The sequence below is a fragment of the Ictidomys tridecemlineatus genome, chromosome 3, assembly GCF_052094955.1.
Source record: "Ictidomys tridecemlineatus isolate mIctTri1 chromosome 3, mIctTri1.hap1, whole genome shotgun sequence".
Classification (NCBI taxonomy): domain Eukaryota; kingdom Metazoa; phylum Chordata; class Mammalia; order Rodentia; family Sciuridae; genus Ictidomys; species Ictidomys tridecemlineatus.
In genome coordinates, this window is record NC_135479.1 from 211,341,534 (window position 1) to 211,362,934 (window position 21,401).

The 21,401-nt window shown below is 49.8% G+C and overlaps 1 protein-coding gene across 5 annotated transcripts in view; it reads left to right on the plus strand.

Moving 5' to 3' along the window:
- The window catches only part of B3galt5 (beta-1,3-galactosyltransferase 5), an 89,097-nt gene that overhangs the window by 49,436 nt on the left and 18,260 nt on the right, over nucleotides 1–21,401 (plus strand). Inside the window, exon 2 of one of the 5 annotated variants that reach the window (XM_078044659.1) lies at nucleotides 9,655–9,798. The exons of the other annotated variants lie outside the window; for them this stretch is intronic. The gene's annotated coding sequence lies outside the window, so the exon portion shown is untranslated. The remainder of the gene's footprint in view (nucleotides 1–9,654; nucleotides 9,799–21,401) is intronic. 5 annotated transcript variants of the gene reach the window in all.

The window sequence follows — 21,401 nt, forward strand, 5'->3', positions numbered from 1 at the left end:
GTGTGCCGCCGCGCCCAGCTGCTGTGAACACTTTCAGTCCACTCTGGGAGTCTGGTTTTTCCCGGAGTGACTTCTTCATCTTGCACATTGCCGTGTGCTGCAGGCCTGCTCCCTCGCCTGTGCTCCTGGGCCGTGGAGGAGAGTTTCCAGGCAGGGCCTGGAGAGAGAGGAGATCTTGTCCTTGGAGGACTTCTTGTCCCCGCCCTGTCCTCTCTCTCTGCTTCTCCTCTGCCACAGGCTGTCACTGTTGAGTTCTGCCTCACGCAGAAGCTGTGCAGCCTGCTGACCCTGGGCTGAGACCTCTGAGGCCATGCCGAGGTTCCATCTCACCCCAGTCAGAAGGGTGCTCATCAAGAACACAGGCGACAATACGTGTTGGCGAGGGTGTGGGGAAAAGGCACGCTCCTACCCTGCTGGTGGGACTGCAAACTGTCACCACTCTGGAAAACAGTATGGAGAGTCCTTGGAAAACTCGGAATGGAACCACCATTTGACCCAGCTATCCCACTCCTTGGTCTATACCCAGAGGATGTAAAATCAGCAATGATGCAGCCCACATCAATATTTATAGCACTTCAGTTCACAATAGCTAAGTTCTGGAACCAACTTCTGTGCCCTTCAGCAGATGAATGGATAAGGAAAATGTGGTATATATTCATGATGGAATATTATTCAGCCTTAAAGAAGAATGAAGTCATGGCATTTGCTGCTAAATGGCTGGAGCTGGAGACTGTCACGCTAAGTGAAATAAACCACCCCCCCCCCAAACCAAAGGTGGATGCTAATTCACAACAAGGTGGGGAGGGGAGGGAAGAACAGAAGATCATTGGATTAGACAAAGGAGAATGAAGGGAAGGGAGGGGGATGAGAATAGGAAAGACAGTGGAATGAACTGGACATTATTTTCCTGTGTTCCTAAATGAATATATTACGAGTGAAACTCCGTGAACAAACACAAGAATGGGATCCTAATTAGAGTAAGCTATACTCCATGTGTGTGTGGGTGTGTCAAAATACACTCTGCTGTTGTGTATATCTAAAAAGAATAAATTAACAAAAGCCCCAAACCCAAATGTCCCCCTGTAAGCTGATTTTGTGTGGTGTTTTGTCACAGCCCCAGGAAGCTGACTGACACCTGCCTCTCTGTGGTCTTTCTGCATACGTGCTCGGCTCTCTGCTGGATATATTTAAAAAGGGCATGTTTGGCTGGTCTTTTGGAGACAGTTTAAGTGAGTTGTCCTTCATTGCTTTTTATTTTATGTGAGTTTTACTTGTTTTCCTCACAGAGCTTTGTTTATTGGACATCATGGTTAAAATGCTTTTCTGTGTCCCGAGGGTATGAGGAGAGGGAGGCGATTGGGCATCCTGGATCACTGTTATTGGTGAATTGAGACTCTACTTGTTTTTCCCTATGATTTAAGTAAAAGTTGTTTTCAAGGTCACAGCCAGGTTTCACGTTGCCCTTAAATTCAGGGTGTAGCTTGGAGGCACTAAAGTCATTTTTTGCAAATGATAAAAGAGTTTCCTGTGGAACAGTCAGAGAGTAACTGCCGAGCCATGCGGGAGCACATCCCGGCTCTGCTGAGTCCCAATGTCTGCCACTCCCGCTTCCCTTTAAACAGTCGAGACAGCAGTAGAGCATCCTTGGCGCCCCCTGTCCCCTCCAGACCCCCTGCCCCTCCTACCCTTTGTCACTATTCCTGATTGCCCCTGATCTTTCCCATGTGAATTCATTATGGTTAATTATGCGATTGCTTTCTACTTTTCCAGTTTTCTAATGGTCTCATTCTGTCTCTTTATTGTTTTGAGCCACAATGTGGAAATTCTTTTTGTTTCAACAATCTTTATTCGTGCATTAGTGGGATGCCTGCTGTTGGGGTTCATTTTGACGTAACCGTACGTGCCTGGACTATGGTGAGCTCCACTTTAGTGCCCCGCCCTCCTCTCTCCTCCCTGCCCTGTCCCTTTTCCTCTGTCCCCCCATCTTTCTCCTGTTTGTTTGTAGTTTTTTTTTTTTACTTTAGTGCATTATGGATACATGTAAATATGCCGTTCGCTGTGGGATATTTATATAGGGACACAAACGTCCGTTTCATTCCGCGGTTCCTCCTCTCAGTCCCCTTCCTCCCCTGCTCGACTCACCTCTCTTGTGTTTCATGGGGTTCCCTCTAATTTCCCCCTTGATTTTGGTCTAGCTTCCATAGGAGAGAAAACATTAGACCCGTGACGGAGGCTGGTTTGTTTTGCTTAGCATGCTCTCCATTTCCTTCTAGCCACCAGCAAGTGACATAATGTCATTCTTCTTCATGGCTGAGTAAAACGCCAGTGTCTATATATGCCACATTTCCTTAAGCCACTCATCTGTTGATGGGCACCTGGGCTGGTTCCCAACTTGGCTATTGTGGAACGAGCCACTGTGAACCTTGATGGGACTGTAGTGCTACAGTAACGTGCCGGTTTTAGTTCTTTTGACGTGTGTTAAGGAGTGGGATAGCTGGTGGTCAGACTGTGGTGGTTTTGTCCCACCAACAACGCACCTTTCCCCCTCCTCCGCACCAGGATTTGTTATGGCTTGTGTTCCTGATCATTGCCGTTCTGACTGGAGGGAGACGAAGTCTTAGTTTATTCCGCTGATTGCTGCAGATGTCGAGCATTTTTTGCATAGATTTGTTGGCCACTGTATTTCTCCTTTCGGGAAGTGTCTGTTCGGTTCTTTTGCCCATTTATTAACTGGGGTCTTTGGCGTCAGGTTTTCTGAGTTCTGTGTGTGTCCAGGGCCTTAATCCCTGTCTCGGGGGCAGGTGGCCAGGACCTTTTGCCAGGTGGAGGCTCCCTCTTCGTGCTCCCGTTTCCTTGGCTGTGCAGAGGGTTTTCATTTGGTGCCTTCCCACTCTTTGATTCTTGGCTTTATTTCTTGCACTTTAGGAGGAAGTCAGTTCCTGTGCCAACTCCCTGCAGTGCTGGGCCTACATTTTCTTCCAGCCATTGTTGCTGTGTGTCTGATCTAATTCCTAGGTCTTCCATCCATTTTGAGTTGACGTTTGTGCACGGTGAAGGATGGGGTCCAGTTTCGTTCTTTGACGTTTGAATATCTGGTTTTCCCCAGCATCGTTAATTAAACAGCTATCTTTTCTCCCACGTATGTTTTTGGCACCTTTCGGGGTGTCAGATGATGCCAGTGTGTGGTTGCCTCAGTGTCTTCTACTCCACTGGTCTTGGTGTCTGTCTGGGGCCACCACCAAGCTGTGTTTGTTACTGTAGCTCGCTCACACTCCGCTGGATCCTCGTTCACTGTTTTGGTTTTGGATCCATGTGGAGACACAGCTCTAGTTCCCTCACTGTCTTTGCAGGGTTGAGCCTCAGTTGGCTCAACTGTTTTTTGCTGTGAATGCTTAGAAGACTTCCATTTTGGATGTAAAGCTGCTGTATAAACATCTCTGTGCACGTCTCCTTTGCCCCCTGTGTGAACTACCTGACAAGGATCAGGTACAAGGGCACGTGTGTCTCCATCTGTCCTAGCTCTGAAAGGGGAGGAAGGCTTTCTCATGGGGAGTTCTACCAATTTATAGCCCCACCACTGTATAATTCAATCCCTTGGTGCCTGGTCTCCACAACTTCCCCTACACTGACAATTATAGCATCTTTAAATTCTTGTTAATATGATGGGTGTGGATTAGGATCTCATTGTTTTCAGATGTATTTGCCTGATTCTAGTAAAGCTGATTGTCTACACACACACACACACACACACACACACACACACACACACACACAGGCTTCCTTTCCGGTGAATGGCTGCTCATGTGCTTTGTTCGTTTTCTATTTGGGGTGACTTTTTCTTATCAATTTGTAGTAGTTCATTTAGAGATTTTTGAGCCTTTATTTTAGTAATATAAATTTCACTTTCATTCTCCTTGTCTGTGGCTTGTGTTTTTACATTTTATTGAATGATCGCTTCTCAGTTTTAATTTGATGAAATTTGCTAAGTATCACTTTATGGTTTGTGCTTTTTCCAAACAAAAAAGCCTTTTGTCTTAAGAAATTATTTTCCGTGCTAAGGTTTTAAAGATCATCTTGAATGTTTTCTTCTAGAAGTTGTAAATCTTGCCTATCCTGTTTAGGTTTTTAGCCTGCTTTTGATTTATTTTTGGTGTGTTGTGTGTTGTGTGTGTTGTGTGTAGGAATTCAAATATAATTTTTCCATATGAATAGCCAGTAATCTCAGATCATTAATTCAATAATCCTGTTGATGTGCAATGCCATCTGTCACACGTGGGGGTGTTATGGTTTAAAAGGTCACGTGTGAGATAATCACAAGGAAGTTTAGAAGTGAAATAATTAGATGACGAGAGCCTAAGTCTAGCTGTAGTGGCACCCCCCCTTCACACACATACACACACAAAATCTTAACTGAGCTTCTCCAGAAATCTTCACCATAAATGATTTTAAGACTATAAGAAAAAAGAGTCTCCACAAAAAAGTGCAAATGTAGTAGAACTTCCTATTTTCCTGTTGCTGTATTTGACTTGGCCACAGGCCAGGAAGAAATTGGCACTCCAGGTGCTGAACGCCCGTTACTTGATTTCACAAACATGTATCCAGTATGGTGGTTTGTAGAAGTGTGTTTGCAATTGCAAAATGTGATAAAAAAGACAAATCCTTTAACAAGGCTCTGGCCTTGAGCTGGGCTTCACAGAGAGGTCTACATTTCTAAGGTAAGTTACAAATGGGCTCCATGGTAACAGCTGGCAGGGGAGGAAAGAGAGGGGAGAAGCAGCTCCCCCCTTCTCAGGTGTGGTCCTTGAAGGGTTAACGTGCCCAGAACAGTGAGAGAAAAAGCTGCTTTTATGTGAACTTCTGCAGACTGAACTTCTGAGCCCCTCCCCTTACACGCTGGGCATAAAACTCTGAAACTCCCTGAACTCAGGGATTAATTGATTACAGCAAAAGCTGTGCCCTCTGAACCTGGCTGCAGCCAAATAAAACTGTCTCCTGCTGTCTTGGTGCCCTGCCTGTCTGTCCCTGCAACATAACCAGTGTATTGTCACTGATAAGGATTACCTGGGTGGAAAGTGTAGGCAGGGGGGTGTGGCTGGAAGACACAGGTCCCTGGGGGTGTGTATTTTGTCCCTGGTGAGCAGAGCTCTCTCTACTTTTTGGTGCCGTGTGCTGAGCTGCTGTCCTCCTCTCCACCTGACTGCCCTGATGTTCTGCCTCCCCTTGGGCCTAGAGCCGTGGAGTGGACCACTTGTAACTGAGACCCTTGAAACTGTGAGCATCAAATAAACTTTTCCCCCTCTAAAATTGTTCTTGCCAGGCCTTTTGGTCCCAGGGGTAGATAAGCTGCCTAAAGCAGTGTGGATCTATTTTGGGGCTGTTTATCCTATTTTATGATCATCTTGGTCAGCTTACCCTGCTGTAACAAAATGCCACGACGAGGTGACTGCAGCAGTGGAAACGTATCCTCTCAGGGTCGTAGAGGCTGCATAAGCCTCAGACCAGGGGTCAGCCCAGTTTGCTTCTGGTGAGGGCCTCTTCTGGTTGCAGATGGCCACCGGACAGTGTCCCCATCCGGTTGGCACTTCACTTCCTTTTCTGTTGAATTAGGGCCCCATCTGTGACCTTGCCTAACCTTAATTGCAGCCTAAAAACGGTCTCCAGATGCAGTCACATTGGGTTGGAATTTCAACAGATGGATTTTTAAAACACGTTTTAGTCCGCGGCGTTGGTATTTTTGTGTGTACCTCACCGTTGACTTGATGGATATATGTCAAGGCTCATAGAAGACGACAAGGAAGAAGCTAAGTGGGATGATTACTCTACGTCTTGTTGCAGATCAACAGATCAACTTTCCCCTCTTGGTCTTCCTTTTCTGTTTTGGTACTGGGGATGGAACCCAGGGGTCTTCTGCCTGGGCTCTCTCTATTCTTGGTCCTTTTTACTTTTTGTGGCTGAGGCTGGCCTTGAACTTGAGATCCTCCTGCCTCAGCCTCCTCTTTGTTTTTTTAAAGTGACGTATTCAGCCATCTTTGGATTTTCGTTCTGTATCTGAATTTCAGGTTCAGTTGGCAAGTTGAGTTAATAAACTTGGCTGTTTCTGGAACTCTCGTTTGTGTCATGTCATGGTGTCCTGTGTTGGTTTCTGATCAAATACCACATTGCTTTCATTGTTGGGTCTTTATGATTCAGTGTCTTGAGTTGGTAAGGGAAGTTTCCTCACCTTGTTCTTTTTAGTCATTCTTATTCATGTTTTGGGCATGTGCAAAAATGACATCTTCAGGATTTTCATCTTTTGAGATGAACATGTTATTTCTGTACATAGTGCACGTCTGTTTTACTTGTTATTAATTATATTGCTATAACCTCGTTGTTATTATATCTTACCTTTATTTTATATTCATACATATCTATACTTATAAATACACACTTATATTTATTTATATTTCATTATACCTATCCTGTATTTATTTTATTGTTAAATGTCTTTCCATAGCATCTTGTAAACCAGCATATCTTTTGTAAGATTTCATTCTAGATGTCTTTAGTTCTTGATGTTCTTATGAGTGGGATTTTTTTTAATTTTTTAAAAAACTTTTTTATTTGGAAATAATTCTAGACTTACAGAAAAGTCGTAAGCATTGAACGAGGTATTCCTCTGTACTTCTCACTGAACTTCCCCTGGTTATCATTGTTCAGTTACTGAGATTGGGAAATTCACATGGACACGATATCCTCGATGTTCTTACCCTGCAACCTTGTTGACTGTTGCGTTTTCCTGATAATGTCCTTCTCCTGTCCGGGATCCCAGCCTCAATCACAGGTGGCCTTCCGTTGTCACCTTGGCTTTTCCACATTCAGTGTGTGACAGTGTCTCAGTCCGTCTTTGTCTTTGGCAGTGATGCCTGTAAATCCTGCCCTTCAGTGTGATGTTCGTTTTAGGTGTTTGGTGGATACCTGTAGTCAATTTAAGAAAGTTCCCTTTTCTGTTACGAATGCTGAATTTTATTCATTCATTTTTGGTGCATCTTTTGAGATGATCATGTGCTTTTTACCTCCTTTCGTACAGTTATTAACAAATACCTTGTCAGTTATTTAGGGACATTCTTTTTGTGCTCAAAAGAGGTACTGTGTAGAGTTTCCTTTTGCTGCCCTTGCCTGATATTGAGTATTCTCTTTTTCTGAAGCAGCTTGTGTAAAAATGCCCTTTTACGTTTTTGCTGTTGTTTACGGTTTGGAAAAACCCGTGTCTAAATCTTCCTGCGGAGCTACTCATGGTCATCTATTTCTCCTGCCCTCTCCCCTCAGGATTATCCACAGGTTGTCCTGCACTCAGGTTGGACCGACAGCTCTACTCCTTCCCACCCTCCTCCTTATCCCGAGTCTCGCGCTCACCTTGGCCCTGGGTTCCGTGGAGCCAGCTGCCATGGTCACCTCCTATCTCCTTCCTGAAGGCTTGGCATCTGCTTCTTGGATTTAACCACATAACTCGGCCGAGGCTGTGTCTGGCCGGGGGGCTTCTGGTCTCCAGACTTCTGGAGGCTCCCTACCGATGGCTCCCTTTGTCTTCTGCAGGCTCCTCTGGTCCCTGGGACGGCTAGACCAGAAGCCTCAAAAGCGGAGCTCTCGGAACAGCGACGGGCTGGCAGGAAGGGTCCTGTCAGCGCCACTGGGGAATGATGTGCTTGTCCTGCAGTGTCTTGAGGGCGTCTCCCCACCTCCCCTCCCCCGTGTGGCCTCTTGTGTTCTGAATTACTTTCTTTGTCCTTCACTGTTTGTTCCTAGACCTTGTCCCACTCTTGCCGTGGCAGTGTCTCTCCTTCTAGAGGTGGATGGTAACTAGGCCACCCCTGTACCTTAGCGGGCCACTTCTTGTGGCACAAAATAGTGCCACAGGACACATTTCCTGGAGCAAATTCTGACCTCGCTGGTGCACACACAGCCACGTCGGTGCCGCTTCAAAGATGGAAGAACTTGACCTTGCATCAGTTTCTTTGAATTGCAGTGTTTTGGAGGGGAAATCACAAATGTTGCTGTGCACAGTGGACTGAAGGGGACCACAGGGAGGAGTTACATCCTGAGAAGATGTGAGAAGGGACTTCGGGCCTCACAAGTCAAACAGATGAAATCACAGAAGTCTTAGGGACTGTCCAGATCGTTGCCTGAGTTCCTTCTGTGGTTGCTGTGTTAGTTTCATGTCACTGCAACAAAGTACATGAGACAACTAACTTTATAAGAGAACTAACTTTATAACTTTATAAGTTAGCTCACACTTTCGGAAGTTCCAGACCAAGATACAGTGGCCTCATCGGTTTGGCCTCTGGCAAGGGTGGCACATCACAGAGGGACACGTGCAGGAGCAAACAGTCGTGTCTTGAACTGGAATAGAGAGAGGGGACAGGCCAGGTCCTCTGATCCCCTGCCAGGGCAGTTGGCCTTAGACCTCAGGACTCCTGCTGGGCCGCCTCCCGCAGCCTCTGCACCTCCCAGTGACACTGCCCTGCAGACCCTTTGCTGTCTGTGGTCATCGGATCACAGCGCTGGGTCCAGTTCTAGAGAGGGTGAGTGTCTATAGATGTCAGAAATATTTTGTTTTAATATTTGAATTAACTGCATCCTACTTTCAGTCTTAGTGTTACTGCTGCTTTCTATAATTTTTGTTTTCTAAATTCTTCAACAGCTTGGTCATTTTATTTTTGAATAATGAAAATACTGAAGCTGGGCCCGGCGGTGCAGGCCTGTGATCCCTTCTACTGAGGTGGCTGGGGCAGGAGGATCGCTAGGTTTGAGGTCATCCTAGAGAATTTAACAAGACTCCGCCTCATATAAAAATAAAATGGGATGGGATGTGATAAAGCACCTCTGTGTTGAACACATAGTATCCAAAAAAAAAAAAAAAGAAAGAAAGAAAGAAAGAAAGAAAGAGCAAAAGAAAGAAAGAAAAACAAAAGAAAAGAAAATGAGAAGAAAGAAAACATTTAAGGCTACGCATTTACCTCTAAAAGCAATTTTGAATGCATCAAAGGGAATAGACCTAGTATTCTTATTTGCTTTATTTTATAAATAATGTTATTGCACATTTAGTTTTTCCTTTGATCTCAGAGTTAATTTTCTTCCTTTCTAAGTGGTTGGGAGTTTTTAGTGTTGATTCCCAGGAATTCCCAATTTATTGCTTGTGACTAGATGACGGCACGTTTCCCCTGCAATCTGCGTACAGCTCTGTTGATGTGCAGAAGTGCATGCAGTTGTAATGGCGATGTTGGTTTTAAAAGAAAATGACTAGAACATGGAAATAGTGCTTATTTTCGTATAGACACTTATTTTCGTATAAACTTGGAGTTTTGTTTTCCCACCTGATGTTTAAAATTCGAGTAGAATATGTGTCTTCAATAAAGTCGTAGAGCAAATCGCAGTTTTGTTTTTATGGGAAAACAGTGGAGCCTGTTCTGTAACAACCAGCCCGCAAAGCCAGATACCTGTGAAAAAATTAAGAGGCGTCTTTAAATGAAACAGGAGGACTCTCCAACAAACCTATCAATGTTTAACCATTTTAACGAGCTTTGAAAAAGTGTCATATGTTATAGCTGTGAATCATGTCACATTAGAATCTGTGGATTTCCTGCCAAAGTTATCTTAGGAAAAGCAATGTCTTTGCAGCCAGATCTGGAGGGAGTCGTGTGTGAGCGGAGCTGGAGGGGCAGTGTTTCGCTCCGGCAATACCCGCTTTGACCGTCTCAGCCACATTCCTGCCACCTCCGGGACTCACTCAGAACTGCTGGGAATGGGGACTTGGAGACCCCGGTGAGTGAAGTCTGTCTCCCTCCCTCTCCCTCTCTCCCTCTCTTCCGGCCTCGGTCGGTGGCATCTGTGCTGGCTTTGTGCTTTCAAGTGAGAAACAGGGAAAGACCCATGGAGGTGACTTGCGTCCCTCTGGGTGACATCTGCATGTTAGAGTTGCCTTTCCGGCCGGGCTGTCTTGGCTGCGGGAAGGTAGTTTGTGTGGATCAGCGCAAAGCTGTGGCTGGCTGAGGTGGCCGAGGTGAGCAGTCGGTCCTGGGAGGTGAGACCAGACAGCGACTGCAGGGGAAAGGGTGGAGGCTCAGCCCCTGGAAATAGCTCCCAGCTGTCTTGGTGCCTTTAATTTAACCGTTTGTCTTCTCTTTGATGACTGTCACCAGAGTGTTTCTAGACCCAAGTACAAACCTGATGAAGAAAGCTTATTGTGGGGAAAAAAAAACCCACTTTTTTTTTTTTCTTTAAAAATATTCCTAGAGAAGGGAGGAAGTGCTTCCCGACAGAATGGAATGTGCTGTCGAAGTCGCCGCTTAGAAAGTTGGCAGAAGAGATTCAGGTCATGACTGCTATGAGCCATTTATTAAGTCGCTCAACCTCATTGAATTTCACGAGTGTATCGGTTTGTTAGGGCTGCTGCAACCAACTGGCACAGACTGGGTGGCTTCACTCACAGTTCTGGGGGCCAGAGGTCTGGAGCAAGGTGTCCGCGGGGTCGTACAAGGAAGGCTCTGTCAGAGGAAACGGCTCCTCCATCTCTGCTGCCATCTCCACCTGGCGTTCTGTGTGTTCCCCTGATTAAAAGGACACCAGTCCTACTGGACGAGTGCTCCCCTCCAGTGAGACCTCTTTTAACAGATTATATCAGCAACCAAATAGGACCACGTAGGGAGGTGCTGGGAGTTAGGCCTTTGGCATATGAATTTGAGGGGGACACAATTCAGTCCTCAACAGTAAGTATCCGTTAATTCACCCAGTAAATTTTTATTGAGCATCTATTATGTGAAATGTACCATATGGGGTGTTGAGATTTAAATAAATGTCCTAACACAATTCCTGTGCCTAAGCCACTTGCAGTGAAGAAGAGAGACGTCAACCAGTTGTCTGCGACATGATGCACAACACAGAGGTGTGTATATTCCAGGAGTCCGGTTGTTGCCATGGAGAGGGATGCTGGTCAAGCCTACTTTTAGGGGAGATGTCAGGCAGATTTCATTGACGGGGCAAAGTTTGAGGTGGCTCAAGGGGATTAAGAGGAGACTACCGGGTAGACCTGGGGCAGTCAGGACAGAGAAAACAGTCCCAAAGTGTGAAACAAGGTGGTGTGTTCAGAGGACTTTAGCTCGAGGCTCAGTGGAGTGTGTGCGCTGTGGGCCGAGGGGCTGTCGATGGGAAGTTTCAGTGTTGGGGCGACACTGTCAGACGTGTGGAGGGAGCCGTTCTCACTGGCAGCCCGGAGGCAGGAGCGGAGGTGAGGGCGGGAGTGGAGGGTGAGTCTGCGGGCTGCAAGCAGCGGTGGTGGCAATGGGTGGGTCTGCTGCGTATGCCACTTGGTGGAGTCTAGGCCCTTCTTCCTGAAAGGAGGAGCGGGATTGGAGGTGTTCCTGGGATGCCCTTTGGATCTGTAGATGTGAGGTTGGCAAAGGGTGCCCAGGAGAGTAGGATTGAGGCTGCCGGATGCGTGATCGTAGCTGTGGGTAAGGGAGACATGTCAGCCAAGCAGAGAGACCAGCAGGAAGAAGAAGAGGCCACATAGGAGAGTTTGAGTAAAAATTCAGGGAGGAGAAAGAAAAGAGAAATTAGTCCACATAAAGCCAAGGACGTTTATAATCACAAGAAGAAAAGTTTGGTCCGAAGCATGAGGAAGACAGATCATGAGAGGTAAAGCTCACAGAGCCAGGCCTGGTGGCTCTCCCCACGTTGCCTCTTTCAAAGTCTCACCTGCTGTGTGTCCAGTCTGACATTCTAAAAGGCACTCATCTTGCAAAGAACACCAAAGACCATGTCATGGTGTGGATATGAGGCCTGTTCCCAGAAGCTCACGTGTGAGACAGAGCAAGAACACTCAGAGGTGGAATGATCAGGTTGTGAGAGCTGTGACCCAGTAGGGGGTTAACCCGCTGGAATGGATTGACCAGCGGTAACTATAGACAGGTGGGTGTGACTGAGGAAGCAGGCCACTGGGGGCTGGCCCTTGGGGTCTCGTCCCTGGCACCCCCTCTCTGCTTCCTGCTGTCATGAGCTGAGCAGCTTCCCCCGCCAGGCCCTTCCGCCATGATGCTCTGCCTCATCCTGGGCCCAGAGCTATGGAGGTGCTGACCGGGGACTGAACCTCTGAAACTGTGAGCTGAAACAAACCTCTGCTCTCCAAGTTCTTTTCAGACCTAAGTCCTTTGCAGTAATGGGAAACTGACTAAGACAAAAATGGGTATCCAGAAATGGGGCCTTGGCTGTGACCAGCCCGACCATCTGGACTGGCATTTGGAGCCAGTTTGGGGGCAGAGTTTGGCCAAGTCTGGAGACGCAGGCTGGAGGAGACGGAGACGCAGAGTGTTGTACAGAGCTTATCGGGCGATTCTGCGGGGACTCAGAAGACCAGAATGTCTGCGGGCCGACAGACAGTGAAGTCCGTGCGCCTGAGTTTTCAGAGGGGAAGGAGGACCACTGGAATGAACTAGAGGCCGTTCGTGTGATGTTCTGGCAAAGAAATTGTCTACGTTTTGCCTGGGTCCTGAGACTTTCTGTGAGGCTGAATTTCAAGGAGATGGACAAATTAATCTGGTAAAGGAAATTTCAAAGGAGCTTTTAGCATTTAGGCATAAGGATGGCTGTGGCTTTTAGCCAAGTTTACTGTGATAACCAGGAGTAGAAAGCAGAGCAAAAAAATTTTTAAAAACATTCAATTTGGCCAGAAAAATTCATGTAAAACTGGGGCACAAGAAAGTGTGGTCACTGAAGACTTTATAGCCACTAAAGGGTTCCTAAGTACTTTACATACAGACATTTGGTAATTTGGCTTGAGGGCATCTCAGGGATTGGCGGGATCAACCCATTGTAGACTCAAGAGTATGAAAGTAAGAGTTCTCTTTGAGAAGACAACATGGGAGCAGCTGCTTGCCTGGGGTGGGGGTGTCCTGGGGACTAGGAAGTTGTTTCATCCTGCTCAGCCACCCAGGCGGGAGGCCACAGTAGTCATGTTCCAAGGAGGCCTGGCTGCTGCTCAAGGTGTTGGCAGAACTTGGTGTCATCCACCTGGTGCAGGAGTGCAGGATGCTGGAGGTAGCAGGCATGAGGCTTCACTTGGATTTCAAAGGAAGGCCTGGGAGGCTGAGCAAAGGGCAGTGGGGTCAGAGTTCCTGCGGGTGGCCCCTGAGAGATGGAGGCCTAAATTTTGAGTGCTGCCGTCTGGCTGGGCACAAATAGCCGAGCCGCCACCCAGCATTGTAGGTCCAAACAGCAGCTCTTTATTCCCCAACTCTCACCGGCACTCTCCACACTGCCTCCACCGGGCTCCGTGCACGCCAATTCTCTCAGATCCCCAGGAGAACTCAACCGGGAACTCCAAAGTAGCGGGCTCCCCAGGCAGCAGGATCCGCCCTAATCCTGGAGCCGCCCTATTCCCAGCAGGATCCGCCCTAATCCCAGAGCCAGTCACCTTTCAACCATTCCCTCTAGCAAAAAGCCAGGTGTCATTCTGACTCAACTGTGGCTCTCAACATTGGAGAAGGAAGCCACTGTGGCAGTGGAGGCCTGCAAGATGAAGAGATGCCAGTAAGGTGGACTGTCGGCTGAGGAAAGCCACAGCAACAAGCTGAGAGAGAGTCCATGTGAGCTGCACCCAGCAAGGCCACAGGGGTGAGTTTTGCAGCCTGGGGGAGAGACTAGCAGGATGCTGGGGGTCCCGGGTGCTGAATGTGGAGCCCCGGGCTTGTTTGCCCAGGTGGAGTTTGGTCTTCCTCTGGTCTTATCCATTCTTTCTATGTGCCTATTTCTCCTTTTTGGAGTGGAAATGTTCACTCTGTGCCAATGTATGAGTTATATGTGACTTGCTTTTGATGTTTCCCTGGGGCTCACAGGAGTCTCAGATGACACTCTGGACTTGGACTTGTGTCACTGCTGAAGTGTGAAGCCTGTGGGGACCTTGGAGATGGACTAAACATTTCTCACTGTGAGATGGGCGTGATCTTTTGGAGGCCAGAGTGGAATGTTGTGGCTTAGATAAGAAGTGTTCTTCCAAAGCTCCCGTGTGAGAAAAGGTGAAGTTAGGAGACAGGAGAGCTGTAACCTGATCGGTGGGTTAATCCGGATTAATTGGGTGGTAACTGTAGGCAGGTAGGTGTGGCTGGAGGAAGGAGGTTACCAGGGGTGACCTCTGGGTTTGTCTTTCCCCCCTGACATCTCGCGCTCTCTCTGCTTCCTGGATTCGTGAACTGAAGCATCCTCCACCACACCCTCTGCCGGGACCTCTGCCTCACCTCAGGCCCCCGGCTGTGGAGGGGACCCTCCGTGGACTGAACCTCTGAAGCCAGGAGCCAGAATAAACTTTTCCTCCTCTAAGTTGTTCTTGTCACGTTGTTGGGACGCAGTAACGAAAAGCTGGCTCACACAGGTAGACGCTGGTCTTCACACCTATCAAAATCTTTAATCTATTAATCAAGTTTTACCTGCCCACAGTTGCCACCCAGTCCTTGCTGGACTTTTCCTTGGTCCTCATAGCTCTGTCCTATTGTGGCCTCTGCCCTTCTCAGAAATCTCTGTCCTCTCTGTCACCCTGTTCCTGTGTCTAGAACAGGCCAGCGCTCCTGAGAGATCAGGAGAAGAGGCCGTGGGTATTCCAGGGCTAGCTCCTTCTGACTCACAGCTGCTCCCTGACCTTCGGTGCATGGTCTCAGAGAAGGAATGGGCGTGGGTGGACACAGGATTTCACAGAGATTTCAGCAGGAGGCAGTCCAAGTGATGGCCGCAGGCTGTCTGTTCTGGAAGCTTGGTCTGGAATGGAAAGGAAGTAGGAGTGGGAAGGGTGATGGAGGAAGGGTCTCATGCATTCCGCAGTCAGGTCAGGTGATCGAGGAAGGGTATTTAAAACGCTTGCAGGGAGTGAATTTCTGAATTGCAGTAACTCCGAAAGCAGAAGTGCTGTAGGACGTGGCTGTCATCCACAGGAAAACCTGTGCCGTTTACACTGCTCTCTGTTAATCCATGTTGTCATTGGAACAGCCCCCCACCCGTCACAAACCCGGATCCCACAGGATGGGCTTGAGGATCCTTCTGAGCCCAGGGACGGAGGTGTCCTCCTGGGAGGAATGCGTGGGCAGGGCCCGGGAGCTCAGTGGTCCTGGGAGGCTCTGGCCTTCACCTCACAGTTACGAGGCTGAAACTGTCCGTTTCAGATGATTTATTCAGCAAGTATCTGCACACTCCCTGGCTTCCGTCCCCCTGAGCGAGGTCCTGGGCTTCCTGTACTCCTGAGGGTGGGTAGAAGGCAGATACAACACCCCGTCCTTCTAGGCCACTTCTTTCCTGACCCAGAGGTGGCCACTGGGAAGTGGCCATTGTGCTTTTCTGTTAGTGGGCTGAGTGGGCTCTGCGTAGCAGGAGAGGCTGCCTGGATCATCTAGAGCGGGCCGTGATGTGGACAGCTTCCTCCTTGAAGTTCCCAGGGTGGGCTTTGCCCAGCTCTTGCACCTTGATCCCTTGGTCATAGGGAGCCACGAAACGAGGGGTGCAAGGGGGAAAGGTCAGTTGAAATTCGTGCCATTGTTATGTGCGATGACAATGACTTTCCTTGAGTGTGTACTTGTATGAAACCTGGAAGTCCAAGGCGGTTAGCAGAATATTGCTGTGGGAGCACTTTGACAGGTCCTAGGCTGTGAACTGGCTACCAGTACCTGTAGCCTGCACAATATTCTTGCACAAGTGGCGATTATGAAATTGGTTTTCTATTAGCATTTGCTTTCTTTCTTTCTTTTAACTATTTGTTTAGTTGTAGATGGACCCTTTATTTGTTTCTATGAGGTGCTGAGGATTGAACCCAGGGCCTCACAGGTGCTAGGCAAGGGCTCTAGCACGGAGCCCCACCCCAGCCCCAGCCTTTGCTTTCTTAAGAGGACTATAGACACATCCCTGAAGCCCTTGCCATCCTGTGGGTGAAGGAGCCCTTCAGTGATCCTGGTTTCCTCCTGGGATGATGCAGAAATCCCTTTCTCAGGATGGAACTTTTTGTTCTAGAATCAAGGTTCCAAGTGTGCAAACGTGTTGATTTAAGGTAGGAAGTGTTGACATGAGAGGGCTTCTTCCTGCTTTAAAAATTGCTTTCAAATATGTTTGTTTACCTTTGCCCTCTAGGCAATCCTGTGGTTCAAGTATCACCTTCCGTGTTTTCTGTTTGAGGAAACAGAGGCTCAGGGCCTGATTCACGTCAAATGGTTCAGAATGGAGTCGGTGGTGGACCCCGGGCATGGGGTTACATCTTGATGATCAGTGGGCAGGGCTGACTGCACAGGGCTACCCGGGTGTGTCAATGGCTCTCGGCCCCTTTGAACCACGGTGAATCCCTTCTGTGTGGTGAACTGGCCCTCGCCTCTGGCCACCCCTCTTGGCCTTCCCTGGTCCCTGCGCTGTCTGATGTCTCATTTTCAGCATCTCGTCTTATTAAGTTGACTTTAAGACACAGTCATGGAATTGTGGCACAGGCTTTGAAAAAGTCTCGCTTGGTTGTTGTCCTGAGAAGTGGAAGAAGGTTGGAAATGGAGGACAATGAGAAAGGAATGTGGGTGTGAGCTCCCGGGTCGGATGGGAGGAAGGGGCTGGTCAGAGGGTGGGAGAATTTGGGGAGCAGGTGAAGTTTAGGGACATGGCTGTCTGCCAGATGCCATTTATCACTCACTTAGCTGCATTGGCCACCACTGGTTGTGACGGTTGGCTCCGCCTGCCCAGGGCTGCCTTCTGGGCCCTGAGCTGTCCGGTGCTGGCTGTTGTGCTGTTGACCACGCACATCTGCAGAGAAGGCCTGGCTTGGCCGGGTTGGAAGTCTGAGCGGAGTCTCTTGGCAATGCCCGGCTCAGATTTGAATCTGGCCCAGCAGAGAGGTCTCTAGGTTCAGGGTCAACGTCTTGGGTTCTTGCTCAGACTGGGACTATACCTTCTGTTTTCTCTTAATTTGTCCCAACAATTAGGATGGGACATTTTATGCTGGGGACCCGAGGAAGGGCTTCTGAGAATGCCACCTGTGGGGGTGACCTGTCATATGCCACAGCAGTCAAATACCAGGATGTTTACAGCTGAGCAGTTTCTGCTCCATGTCTCCAAGTTTCAGTGACTTATGCTTAAAGTCAGAGTGGAAATGACCCATGGAGTCACTGTGAAGTTCATTGAGAAAGTGCCTTTAAAATACTTAATGGTGCTTAATGTATAGGAATGACTGCATTACAGACATGCCAACCTTCTTAAATGATTAGTAGAGCGAAGATCTCGGGGATTAAAAACAATGAGAGACCACGCCCTGGCCCAGAGAGCTGAGAGAGGGTGTGCAGCTGAGAACCCATGAGAACCGCAGCTCTGCTGGGGGGCTCTGATGGAGGAACTGAGCGGAGAGATGTGCCTCTGGTCAGGAGAAGACAGGACAGAGGGAAGACAGAGGCCCTGACCCCTCCTGACTCTGGCCAGCCCCAGGTCCAGCATCATGGAGGATGGCTCCCTGGGGTTACAGAAGGCATGGCCCATGTCCTTGAGGGGCTGTGGGCACACCGGCTTTTGACAATTGCCTTTCTTCAGCCAGGGTTCTTGGTCCAACCAGCTCCTCCTTCTCTGCAGAATTGTGGGACCCTGGAATCAAAACTTCCCAAGAGGCCCCCCCCCCATCCACTGTCTTCCTGCGGAGGAGAGGAGGTCTGAGTGGCCTGGGGGGGTTGCTCGCTGCAGTTTTGCATCCTAAGGTGCCTGCAGAGAAAGGCACGGCACCTTGCTGCCGGGTCTGCACTTCCCCGTTCCTGGAGACTGGGGATCTGATGGCACACAGAGCGTGCCCAGGAGGCGGGTGCAAGGCCTTCCGGGCTCCCACAGGGTCAGAGCTGTGCAGCCGGGCCCACTCGTCCTCCCGAGTGGAACCGGCTCTTCTCATGACCGTCTCCCGCGGGTGTCTTCTCCCTAGTGCCTGTGCTCCTCGGGAGAGCCTTCCCTCGAGGGCCTGTGTCACGCTGCCCTGCATCTCTGGGACGGTCACTGTGGACTGAGTGCCCAGGGGCCGGCACGTACTTTCCAAATTAAACTTTGAAAGGGTGCCGCGGGAGGCTGCACTTTTTTCAAAGCCCTAAACCGAGGGCCACTGGAAGCTCCTCCCTCCTCCTTTCTAGTCATTGAGGGAGGTTTCCTCCTGCACTTCAGCCCCCTCCCAAGGGCCATTACCTGTCTGGTGCCTTCTGTGTGTGCTCCCCGCCCCTCTGAAGGGAGAGGCCAAGCCCTGCAGAGTGAGGGAACAGCCCGGTGACAGCTGGTGACAGCCGTGGCTGACATAAAACCCCCGTGGCGAATCTGGCGAATCTCGTCACATCAGTCAGCTGAATCTCTTCACAGCCCGGAACTGCACGTCTCCCTGGTTCCCTTTCTAGGGGGAACCCCCGCAGAGGTCCCTGGCCTGGCTCTCTTCCGCGCCCTGCGTTCCCAGGCTCCTCAGTTGCTGCCCCACCTGGGACACCTCTCGAGGCCGGCAGCTCGCGGACTCCTCCTGTGGGAGCCCTTGTGCCTGGCTTCCTCTTTCAGCAGGACTGGAAGGTGCTTGGAGCAGAGTGGATTTTCTAGGTTAGAAAAGGGGACATTTAGCCATCCACGATTGGCTGTGAGGGGCCAGACCACCTCTTTGGGGCTGTTTTAAAAAGGGGAGGATTGTCCTCGGTTGGGGAAGAGGGGCGCTGTCTGTCTGTGGCCTCCCGAGCACCCTGCCCCCTGGGGATCATCATGACACTGGACCCCGAGTGCTTCTTGGGGCCCAGTGTCATGATGATCTCCACGGGGGGCAGGGTGCTGCGGCAGGACATCTCACTTTGTGTCTGTTGTCATCAGGTGGCCCTAGCAACAGGGGAGGACCATGTTTGTGAGGAGCAGAGGACTGGGCTCCTCCCACCTGGACAGCCACCCCTGGTGAGCAAGCACCCTCACGTTGGCTTGGTTTGTGTCCAAGCATCTGGCCACTGTAAATAGTTGGCTCCATGTGATTTCTGGGTCCATGTCTGTGTGGGCTTTGACGTGAGCAGTGGCCAGCGATACTTCCTAGATGTGCTCCTGCTCAGAGTCTCTGCTGGCCACCAGGCGGGCTGGGGGAACCAGGCCATGACTTCACATAGACACTTGTTTGCTGAACCCAACTGTTCCAGCCAGATTCACACAGATGTGACAACCTTTGAGAAATGCCACCTGCCAAGGCAGATGCCCATCAAAAGGCAAAAATAATAGTCCCCTTCAACGCAATTGTCCTGATGGGCAGGTCCCTTGTTAGTGTTGTGTTCTCTGTTAAGCACAGTTCCCAAGTAAGACACACCTTCCCAGGAAAATTCTGGGCTCCGGTGCTGATCCTGCGGCCGCCTCGTACACAGTGGGGTCGGCAGAGCTGCGTTTTATGCTCGCTTCTTGCTCAGCTGGAGTAAAGAGCCTTTGAAAACACGTCTTTCATGGATTCTGCGTGCTTTTCATGATTCCGTTTCAAGAGAGAGAAGAGAGAGGGACTGGTGAGACAAAAGCGTCCCCCGCTGCTGCGGGAAGCCGGCAGCTGCCTCTGCGGCTGGGCACAGGCTCTGAAGGCTGCTGGTGCCCTCGCCCCCATTGCCTGCCCGCGTCCTCTGTGCCAACAGCAGGGGCGAAGCTTGGGCAGGGTGTCCCTCCACTGGACTTGGGCCAGGTTCCCTTTCTTCTCGGAAACCATTGACATCTTAAGAAACATGCAGAAGTCACAAATGCCCAACACGCTGAGCGTGGCTGTGCGACCGCTTGGCCCTGAGCAGAGGCCCAGGAGCCCAGAGGGTTTCCGCGAGGGGACACTCCACGTCTCTACGGTGCATCGTTTGGCTTCTGCAGGCCCGAGGGGCTTCACCTCTCATCTGTGCACTCAGAACTCTCCGCCTGGCTTCTGTGGGCCAGTCCTGTGCGCCGGCAGACGTTACCATGGTGGAAATAGAGATAGCAGGCCTCGGGGTGACCGCCGAGGGGACCGTGGGTGAAGACTAAGGAAGCGCCATCCCAGGCGTTGGGTGAGGATGGTGCCGCGGACGCCCTGGGCACCCTGGGCGTGAAGGAGCTGGCAGGGAAGGAGAGCTGGCTGAGCAGAAGGCCCCAGAAGATGGCCGGCGGGGCGGGAAGAACATGGCCAAGGTCAGGGAGCTGACAGGGAGCAGGCGTAGCCCGAGGACAGGGGGGGACACCTGGGGCAGAGGAGGGGACAACGTGAGCCAAGAGAGCGTGGGCTGTCATCTTAAAGGCTGCCAAACTTCTGAAGAGTTTGAGCCCGTGGAGTTGGGACGGTCCCACGCAGGGCAGTTGGAAGCTGGGTCTCCTTGTCCTGCTGCCTGAGGAGGGCACCTCCCGCTGCTGGAGTCTGGGTTGGCCACGGTTCCTGGTCTACCCCTCTGTTCCTTCCCCTGAGCCTGTGGCTCTACACCGAATCCCTGTCACCTCTGAGTGCCTTGTGGGACCCGACTCAAGCAGCCCGACGTCCGCGGCAATCTGATGAAAACCGCGAGATTCCAGACTAATCCGGAGGTGCTCTTTAAAAAGAATCTTGGGTTTTTGTTTTTAAGGTGTTTTATTTGTGGCTCAAGACACCCCCTTTATTTTACCAGACCAGGGCGACCAAAGAGCTTTTACAAAACGTTCATATTCTTTTAACGTGGCTGGTTGTGCAGGATCATTAGTAACCCTGCTAATGACATTCTGCTGATCCTTTTTTGCTGTGTTGTTATTAGTTTGGTTTCTTGTTTTTCGTCAGAAGAAACACCCCACTACTTTGATTCTTGGCTTATTGGCTTGATTAAAGCATGTTTTCTGAAAAATCCCATGGTGGATCGACCTTTCTAAATCTACGGGCATCATGTTATTTGGGGGGATACTGGGGATTGAACCCAGGGACACTCCACCACTGAGCCAAAACTCCAGCCCTATTGTGTATTTTATTTAGAGAAAGAGTCTCACTGAGTTGCTTAGGGCCTCGCTGTGGCTGAGGCTGGCTTTGAACTCGCAATCCTCCTGCCTCAGCCTCCTGAGCCACTGGGATTACGGGTGTGCGCCACTGTGCCTGACCTGGACGCCAGGTTTTTTCCTTTTAACACTATGCATAAAATTGTGCAGTAACCTTGTTCACTGTTATTTGGGTCATTCAGAAAAGAATACTTCAGGTTTATCAGGTTTCAGATAAATGCTGAGTTACGTTCTTGGACGCTCATGAGTTGGGAGTTGCAAGTAAAGGCACCTGGAAAATGGAGAAAGCTTCAGCCCAGGGTCAGTTGCAGCGAGGGCGGAGCCTGTACTCTGTACAGCACACTCATGGAATCCAGTCCAGGGCCAGGTGAGGGTGCTTTCTCGTGTTCAGGAGAGAACACGAATCTGTAAGGCCAAGTGTAGCTCCCCAG